The 10260-nt window shown below is 38.7% G+C and overlaps 1 pseudogene across 1 annotated transcript; it reads left to right on the forward strand.

Moving 5' to 3' along the window:
• Nucleotides 1-2711: 2711 nt before the first annotated feature.
• Nucleotides 2712-5703, forward strand: LOC306668126 (protein phosphatase EYA3-like; annotated as a pseudogene). The gene is made up of 2 exons: nucleotides 2712-3788; nucleotides 4864-5703. The product of its transcript is annotated as a protein phosphatase EYA3-like (transcript).
• The last annotated feature ends 4557 nt before the right edge of the window (nucleotides 5704-10260 follow it).

Here is a 10260-nt window from a genome sequence, read left to right on the forward strand (position 1 = left end):
AAATTAACAGAGGGAATAAAAGATTCCCATGTCTTGGAATTGCTTACCTCTTATTTGTATCACTGTATAAACATATCACAAGATTTTGGGAGATGCCACTGAATTCTGTGTGCTACAATTACTTCAGAGTGGAGCCTCACACTATTCAACTTTATGGAAAATGAAAACTTGATATTGTTCTCCACAGTTACTCAAATCCAGGTATAAGCTTCTGGTAAAGTTCTGGAATAGGTCGAGCTAAAACAATCAATTAAAATAAGGATGTTTGGAGTTTTTAAAAATTATTAAATGGAAAAGGTAAAATGGCTATTAATTTAATATATTTCAAAGAAAACAATATAAATTAAAATTGGAAATATTTTTGACTTAGCATATGGTCAAAAGTGAAATGAAGCATTTATTTTGTGACAGCATTCAAGGTTATTTTGATGCCATGGAAAAAAAGATACATAAGTATATTTTCAAACTAACACCAGTATAAAACACTCACCTTTTATGCCTTAAAAGTTTAGGTTCTTATTTGATATTTTATTTCATTGTGTTTAACAGTGTACCAGTAACTACATTTGCATTGATGAACCGTTTCCTTTTATTTTGTCTTTGTTTTTCCATTGATATCTCCTTTATACCAAACAGAAATAAAGTCTCATTTTTCTCTTATACATGCTCATACCTTCTTGACCACAGAAATTCCTTTGAATTCACTGAAAAATATCTATGGAGGTGGGATAGGTGAGACAAGAATCTGGCATTTAACACATAGAACATGCTCAAAATAGTAATAATTCAATTTGTAGATAAGAAAGGAAAAAGAAGAGTAATCTAGTTTTATTCTTAGTTACTTTGCTAACTATGTCTGGTTCATGTGTATAACATTTTCTCAAATAACTACTATTTTACCTTGAATTTTTGAAAACTAAAAACAGCATAAATTTTAAGTGCATCTGACTTTTCATGCTTCCCCAGACATCTATGAAGAGTATAAAAAGTGGAGGCTATACTCTAGTCTTAATTGGTGGGATAAGATACATATAAATGAATTTCTACCACTGTTTCCTCCCTTTCCCTGTGTTTCTCCCCGCCCCCCACACACCAAATCTTTATGTTCCAGTACTGGAACAAGATTCCAGCCTGGTACACAGTGATGTATTTATAAGCAGACACCTGTGAAGAAATTATATACTGTCCATCAGAGTTCAAAGTCACCTCACGCAAAGCCAGGTAATAAGCAACTCAGTGAGACCCTGTCTCTAAATAAAATACAAAAAAATTGGGCTGAGGATGTGGTTCAGTGGTCAAGTGCCCCTGAGTTCAATCCCCAGTACCAAAAAAAGGGATAAAAATGAATTTAAAACAGAAGGGAGTAGATTCTTTTCCCATTGTATTCTGCTGAAGGTATTCCCACCCACCCCCCAAATAAGTTGAGAACCATGGTTTGAGTAAAGAGAGCCCAAGAACAAGGCTGAACACAAGGAGTGTGGGAGGAGACTGCAACTTGCTCTCAGGGTCTGAATTGTTTTTTTTTTTTTAAATAAAGAAGAAAAAAAAAAAGTTGGAATCCTCCGTATTTAAGTAGACATCTTCATCCTCCTCTCCTTCCTCCCCTTCATAATCATCTTCATCTCCACCTTCATCCTCATCTCCTTCATCTTCCAATCCTCCTTCATCATCTTCTTCATCATCTATATCAGAATCCAAGTAGAACCACAGTGGATTTGGCCAATTATCATCTTTGATGACCTCTCCAAACTCATCACCTGTGGCAGAATGCTCACTCAACCAGGTAAAGGAGCTCTCTGGCTCTTCATGCTGCCACTTTCTGCTAGCTTGATTTTCTGTTCGACTTGAGCATTTTGCCAAATCTTTCCAGATTTCCAATGAATTTCAGTGGAGTTTGAAGAGGGATCGCCACTCTTAATCACATGAAATTCTTTGGAGAGGACTTTATTTTTGAAGTGAGGATTTTCATCAAAATAAAAACCTATTCTTTAACCTGATTTGACATCTTCAAATTGTCACTTCAATTCTAGTCAAATAATGCAGCACCTGTTCATCTTTCTCCCCAAGCAGTACAGACACCTGTGGATGGTTGACAAATGTTGTTATCCCTAAATTTGGGATTTTGGTGATCAATTCTGATCTTGCCTGAAAAACTGGTTGGCAGAGTCTGTGATGTTCCTGTCCTATTTGCACTGTCTCCTCTCTGGCTTCTTCATCAAGTCTTGTCTGTTTCATCTTATACTTCATCAGTATGTTCAGTTGCTGCTTGTTTTTTTTCTGAGGTGTCGTTGCCCTGTCGTGGTTGGAGTTGAGCTCTTTTTGCCGACTGGCTATGATGCTTACACTGTGCTGTTCTTCCATCTGGGCAGAAACTGGGAGGGGAAAGAAGGGAAGGCAGAGGGGGTGGCAAGTGGCTTCCCCTTTCCAGGCTGCCTACCCCAGTGCTCCTCACCTGCCCTGCTCTCCATCCCTTGTGCTACCCTTGAGGCCTGAGGACAAGGGAGGGGTTGGGGCTCCTGCCTGAGGGAGGAGGCTGAGTTTGATGGCTGGGCTCCCTTGCTGGTACTCAGTGGTGTGGCTCACTGCTCACTCTCCTGTGCCCTTTTTTTATATAACTTCTCAATTACTTTAAGAAATGTTCCTTTAAGAAATCTTGGGGGTGGGAATTATGGTAATGCTGTGATTTCCTCCTCTCTGCTGGTTCTACCCTGGGTCTGGACTGGTCCCCATGTCTTGCTGTGGGGCTTCTGCAGCCTTTGGATTGTGAAGACTGTGAAAAGATACTTGTAATCTGATAACATAAGTATAATAAAAAAATGTTAGCCCTCACGGAAGAAGAACAGGATTTACCAGAGTACCAGTGACAAAAGGCCAGATGCAGGAACCAGAAGAACACACTTGAAGTCAAGAGAGCAGCCTGGATGTCAGTGACCAGAAACCTGGAACATCAAGGCTTGTTTCAGACCTTAGTATGTCAGGGGAAATTATGACATGATCCAGGTATATCCCTCACTCATCTAATGACCATACCTCACAAATGTATTCTGCAAAACTTCATGCATTTATTCTGTCAGTTCCTGTTTAGGAAATGGCTTATCCTGGGCAGACTCAGTACCAGACCCTACTGCAGTCTCAACCCTATGTTGTCCATCCTCAGGCAACACAAACATATGGACTGCCTCCTTTAAGTGCATTGCGGCCAGGAATGAAACCTGAGAGTGGTGTGATTCAGACTCCATCTCCAAGTCAACAGGGTGTTCTTCCCTGCACTATAGTGTTAACTACAAGCCAGCCAAGTTCAGCACATTATTCTTATCCCATTCAGTCTTCAAGCTCAAACACCAGTCTGATATCCACTTCATCCAAAATTGCCAATATTCCAGCAGCAGCAGTTGCTGGCATCTCAAACCAGGACTACCCCACCTATACTATTTGTCAGAATCAGTACCAGACCTGCTATCCCAACTCCAGCTTTGAAGTCACAGACCAGACTGATAGCAATGCTCAGAGTACCACATTAGCAACTACCCCATGCCCGATGGAAAACCCTAGTGTCATGGTACCTTCACTGATAGCACAGACACTTTCCGCTGGAGATGCTTCCACAAGCCAATCTTCGTCCCAGACTACATCAAGTAAGATGCCGATGACCAATCCAGGAAAAATATGACTGGCAAGAACCTGGGGGCAGGAGGAAAGCTGAGACCAGTTCTTCCCAATATGGTGTATTGGAACAGGTATTTCTGTGGGACTTGGATGAAACTATCATCATCTTCCATTCCCTTCTTTTTTCTTTTTTTTAATTTAAAATTTTATTTTTACAGACTGTATTTTGATCTATTGTACACAAATGGAGTACAACTTTTTATTTCTATGGTTGTACACAATGTAGATTCACACCATTCATGTAATCATGCATATACACAGGGCAATACTGTCTGTCTCAGTCTACTATCTTTCCTTCCCCCAGCCCCTCACCCCATTTTCCTCTATACCATCCAAAGTTCCTCTAATCTTCTCCCCCCCATTATGTATCATCATTTGACCTTTGGTTTTTGGGGCTTGGCCTATTTCACTTAGCATATATTCTCCAACTCCATCCATTTATCTGCAAATGCCATAATTTTATTCTTCTTTGTGGCTGAGTAATATTCCACTGGGTATATATACCACAGTTTCTTTATCCATTCATCAATTGAAGGGCATCTTGGTTGGTTCCACAATCTAGTTATTGTGAATTGAGCAGCTATGAACATTGATGTGACTGCAAAACTCTACTTTAGGGCAATAGTAACAAAAACAGCATGCTACTGGCACCAGAATAGACAGGTAGACCAATGGTACAGAATAGAAAACATAGAGACGTACTCACATAAGTACAGTTATCTCATATGAGACAAAGGTGCCAAAAACATACAATGGAGAAAAGATAGCCTCTTCCACAAATGGTGCTGGCAAAACTGGAAATCCATATGCAGTAAAATGAAATTAAATTCCTATTTCTCACCCTGTACAAAACTCAACTCAAAATGGATCAAGGATCTAGGAATTAGTCCTGAGACCCTTCACCAAATAGAAGAAAAAGTAGGCCCAAATTTACATCATGTTGACTTAGGACCAGATTCCTTAACAAGACCCCTATTGTGTAAGAAATAAAAGTAAGAATCAATAAATGGGATAGATTCAAACTGGAAAGCTTTTTCTTAGCACAATAATGTGAAAAGAGAACCTACAGAGTGTGAGAAAATATTTTCCACACACACTTCAGACAGAGCACTAATCTTCAAAATTCATAAAGAACTTAAAAACCTTTACACCAAAAATACAAAACCCAATCAATAAATGGGCCAAGAAGCTGGGCAGACACTTCCACTCCCTTTCTACTGGATATGTGCCCAGAAGTTTGGAAAGGACCCAAGAGTAGTGACTGGCTCAGGGTTAGTACAGGAAGAAATGATTTTTGAAGTGTCTGATACACATCTATTTTTCAGTGACTTAGAAGAATATGACCAGGTACATGTGGAGGATGTGTCATCTGATGACAGTGGCCAATATTTTAGTAACTACAGTTTCTCAACAGATGGCCTCAGTGGCTCAGGAGGCATTGGTAGCTGTGGTACCTCTGTGGGTGTCCAGGGAGGTATGAACTGGATGAAAAGACTCTCTTTGCACTACTGAAAAGTGAGAGAGAAATTTATGATGAGCATAAAAGCAACATGGGTGGCCTCCTCAGTCCCCAGAGAAAGGAAGCACTACAGAGACTAAGAGCAGAAATTGAAGATTTAACTGATTCCTGGTTAGGAACTGCATTAAAATCCTTACTTCTTATCCAATTCAGAAGAATTGTGTGAATGTTCTGATCACACCCACCAGCTGGTTCCAGCCCCAGCCAAGCTTCCCTGTATGGATTAGGAGAAATATTTTCTATTGAAAGCATCTATAGTGCTACTAAAATTAGTAAGGAGAGTTGCTTTGAAGGAATTGTGTCAAGATTTGGAAAGAAAGTCACATATGTAGCGATTGGAGATGGACAAGATGAAGAAATTGCAGCCAAACAGCACAACATTCATTTCTAGAGGATCACAAACCATGGAGACCTAGTGTCCCTTCACCAGGCTTGGGGCTTGATTTTTCTCTAAGAATTGAAATGAGGAGTCTTCCTCTTGAACTCCTTTTAATTGCTGAAGGGAGGTAGAGAGCAGAACCAACTGGGAGCTTCCTTTCCATCCTTCTCTCCCACCATCTCTCTCTCTCTTTCTCTCTCCACGGAAGGCTGGTGAGAACACAATCAGAATCAACAACTGCAACTTTTGCTATGAGTGAGTTGCAGCCCTGAGTTTATCCTTGAACAGATGCAAGAGAGTCAGATGAGAGCACGGTGGACCTACTCAGCTACAGTACTTCTATTGCTTCTGTTCTGTTTCAAAGAATGAAAAGAAAATAAAATTCTTTGGGACAGACTTGTAGCCTTAGTCTATGAGCAGACTGAGGGCTATTCTTGTGATAGGATAAATGCCACAGAGCTTTATAAGAACAGCTCTTGCAGTCTTTAGATCTTCTTACCTGTTTTTTTATAGGTAATGGTCTGGTCTCTGAAGCAGAATCCCCCCCACTTTTCTTTATCTAGCAAGAGCAGGCCATGTAGTGTTTTCATTAAGATAGTTGTTGAAATAAATACCTAAAATACCTTCTCTGTCAGCACTACCTCCATGGCCGCTCCATGGTCTGCTCTCTAGGATGGTTTCTTCTTGTCTCTGGTGCTCTGGACTTTGGCATTTCCATCTTCAATGCCAGCCCCTCTTCCTTTTAACCATATAGCACAACCCTGGAATCTTCTTCCTTCAGGGAGTAAATATTAAGCCTTCAACTTCATTGAAAGGCTAACCCCAAGAAGCTTATCCTCTAAACCAGAGAGAAGGGACTCAGGATTCTTGGAACTTCACCTTCCTTGGCTCTTGATATAGGAAGAGTCCATCTATTCCTTCTGAAGAGAAGCACCCTTCCCACCAGATGTTCAACCTGCAGCCTTTTATGTTTTGGCCATCAGGTGCTGGACTCAGGCCCCTTCCTGCCCTCTGTACTTTACATCCATTTCAGTGCATCTCCAGTGGGTCCCTTCCCATTGGACTCCAATCAAATTAAGTCTAAGCACAGGCTTATAACTGCTTCTTCAAGGAAGCCCTTCAGCCACATGCAGGGCATCCCAGGCACATAAGTACCCAGATCTTTGCCTGGAACTGGAGATACATGGAATGCCCTGTGTCTCAAATCCCATTCTAAAATGGGATGCCAGGAGATCAGAAAGACTGTGTTGTAGGGCTGTCTGCCCTAATGCACTGACAGGTGCCATCCCATTAAGGATGACCTGTACTCCAAACATGATTTTTTGGACTTCAGATGCCTCTTTTAGCTGGAAAGGCATCAACTGGATTGGATATATTTATGTGACTGTGGGTATTTGTGGCTGTAGAATCTTTGGCCATATGTTATATATAATGAGAACTATCTTGTAAACTTGAAAAAAATAAAGTTTATATTTTCTGAAAAAAAAAATAAAAGAAATCTTAAGGGTCTCAGGATATAGTTCAGTGGTAAAGTGCTTGCCTGGCATTCAAGAGGCCCTGGGTTCAATTCCCAACATCACAGATAGAAAATCTTAAGGCAATAAACCTTTCATTGAACTTTATAGTGCGTTCATATATTTCCTCTCTGCATTGAATGGTTACTATTAACATTTATTCAACACTGACCTGGGAGAAGGAGGAAAACAGATGAGGGAAAGAGGATTTCTGATTGAGAATTTATACTTCAGAAAAATTTCAGACGATTCTCTGACTGCTGATTATGGCCAGACTTCAAGAAACACTGATGTGAAATTTTTAGAACAGTTTCTGGTACATAATATACTCACTGTAATCGTTGACCATTCACACCCTCATTCGTAAATCAGTTGGCTATTTATACTGTAACAGACATTGTGCCTAGGTATTGGAGATGAAAATAAGCATAAAGTTTCATTCATCCTTGAGAGGATGATCACAGTCTACTAGAAAGTGTTCCTTCTTAAAAGAAAATACATATAGCAGTATTCCACATACTAAAATCGTGTAATATACGGAGTAAATTAACTGGCTTGATGAATGAATTTTACATCTGAGTTAAATTGACTATTTTAGAAAGTTCTAAAACCTTAGGTGACTTAGACTTTTTAATTTTGTGCACTGGGGATTGAACGGAGGGGCACTTAAGCACTGAGCCACATCCCCAGTCCTTTTTTGTACTTTATTTAGACAGAATCTCACAGAGCTCTTAGTGCCTTACTTTTGTTGAGGCTGGCTTTGAACTCAAAATCCTCCTGCCTCAGTCTCCCAAGCTGCTAGGATTACAGGCACTTGGCTTAGATTCTTAAATAAATAGTATTTACATTGTTTTTCAATGGTTGATACAACTTTCTCAGATGAGATTTTTTCCCTAGTAGGAAATAAAATTTTAAAAGTAGTTTAAGTAAAGTCAAGTTGGAATATTTAGAAATCTTAGAAGCTGCTGTTCTGTTAAAGAAAATGACTATTTCCAGTTATAAAATTTGGGGTGATATGTACATTGCTTTCTTTGTACTTTGTTATGCTTGAGTTCTTTAAATAAGATGTACATGTACTTTTAGATTATTACCTAAGAAAGAGTATCTTATGTAGAGTTACCCTACCTAGCTCCTTACTCCCATTTCAATCTTTCACCATTCCAATTCCTTTTCCCCATATATGCTTTCAGAAATTGAGTCTGATCAATGCCTAAAAATCTTTTAAGGACTTTTAAAATAAAGGTGTGAGTCCTTCACATGACCTGCAAAGCAAGCTTTGCATGATTGGTATCTGCCTTCCCCCATAGCATGACTCTCATTCCTACGTTCAAGCAACATGAAAATTTTATAAGGTGCTGTTTTATCTTTGTACATGTCCTTTCTTTTGCCTGGAAAATTCTCTTCCTGACCCATATCATTTGCCTAGTGAACTCCAATTTATCCTATGTGTGTCTGCTTAAATATTTACTTTTCTGGATGACTTCCCTGACACTCCCCCTTCCCCAAACTAGATTGTCCTTCTGTTTAGTGTTCCTAAGGCACTATGTTTCTTCATGCTATTAGGAAAATGGTAACAATGTAGCTATCTGTGCTATTTTTAGTTTGATGTTTGTCACTACTAGTCTGCATGTTTTTTGAGATCAGGGTCCATTTGCAGTTTTTCATATATAAATTTATTTAATAAAGTATAAAAATAAGGCTTCTGTTTTTAGAATTTTCACTGTATGGCTGTAAAAATCAATTATATGCAATAACCAACCTCTAGATTTTTTTTACCATAGGTTTGGTAATTATTTCTTCTTTTCTTAAAAAAAAATTTTAGTAGTAGATGGACAGAATGTCTTTATTTTATTCGTTTATTTTTATGTGATGCCGAGAATCCAAACCAGTTCCTCACATGTACTAGGCAAGTGCTCTTTCACTGAGTTATAACCCCAGGCCCCGGTAATTATTTGTAATTATAGAAATTTTATTTCTATGATTATAATTATAGAAATTAATTATAATTAACTAGTAATGAACATAACTATATAATACTCTTTAAACCATGAAGGATCACTTTAAAGTATTGTATATGTACAGAGGCAAGGGGTTTACAGACATCAGATTTTTGAATTTTTACTTTAGTAGATGAGTTTCTATGGAGACTTGTTTTTGTCATATTTGTGGTATATTCAAGTTTTTAACATAATGAATTCTTTTGAATATCTTTTTGTTTACAAACTTGAAGATAACTTCCCGAGAGTAGGGATAGTTTTCTTCTTTTTGCATCTCCTTACCACCCCCCCAATAGAATTCTGCATATGTTATAGGTACTACACTTCAATGAATAATTAGTATTACTTTTTCTGAACATCTGAATAATACATTTTTTATCCCCAAATCTTTGGAAACTCTCTGAAATAATATTTTGATTACCCCAGTTAAAATTTACAGTGATAGCCAAGTACAGTGACACATGCCTGTAATCTCAATTGCTCAGGAGACTGAAGCAGGAGGATTGCAAGTTCAAAGCCAACCTCAGCAACTTAGGCCCTAAGCAACTTAATGAGACTATCTAAAAGATAAAAAATGGGTTGTGGATTTGGCTCAGTGGCCAATATCCCCTGAGTTCAATCCCCAAAGAAACACAAAACAAACACAAAACAACAGAAAACAAATTAACATATCAAAACTGAAAATAAACAAAATCAAGAAAAAAATGATATGGGTGTGAGTACATACTAACAATTTTTTTTTCTTGAAGCCATACAGGGAAGTACTTGTGGTGAGGATACACTTAAAAATCCAGCAGACTCCCCAGTTTACAAACCCTGTCACTTAATGCTAATTTGGGATTTACATCTCTATGCAATCCTCCCTTATCCAGTCTGTGCCTTGTGTTGAGCTACAGTCAAGCCTCACCTGCCACATTCTCAGCTCTGTGAGAAAGATTGGCTTTCATTTTAAATCATTTTTCCTCTTCAGGGTGGCAGCTCTTACTGCTTCTATTCTTAGTTTCCCAAAGCACTACTACTTGATCCTTTATTCTAATGCCATATATCTGGCATAATGTTTACTTAAAGAGTCTCCTGTAAGTCAGAGAGGCAAATAGTTATTGTAAAAAGCAAAGACCAAAGGAATAAAGTGCCTGGTTCAAGATGACTCCAGGATAGGGTCTGAGGCAACAAGGCTGAGCAGTG

The sequence above is a fragment of the Sciurus vulgaris genome, assembly GCF_902686455.1.
Source record: "Sciurus vulgaris genome assembly, chromosome: 8".
Classification (NCBI taxonomy): domain Eukaryota; kingdom Metazoa; phylum Chordata; class Mammalia; order Rodentia; family Sciuridae; genus Sciurus; species Sciurus vulgaris.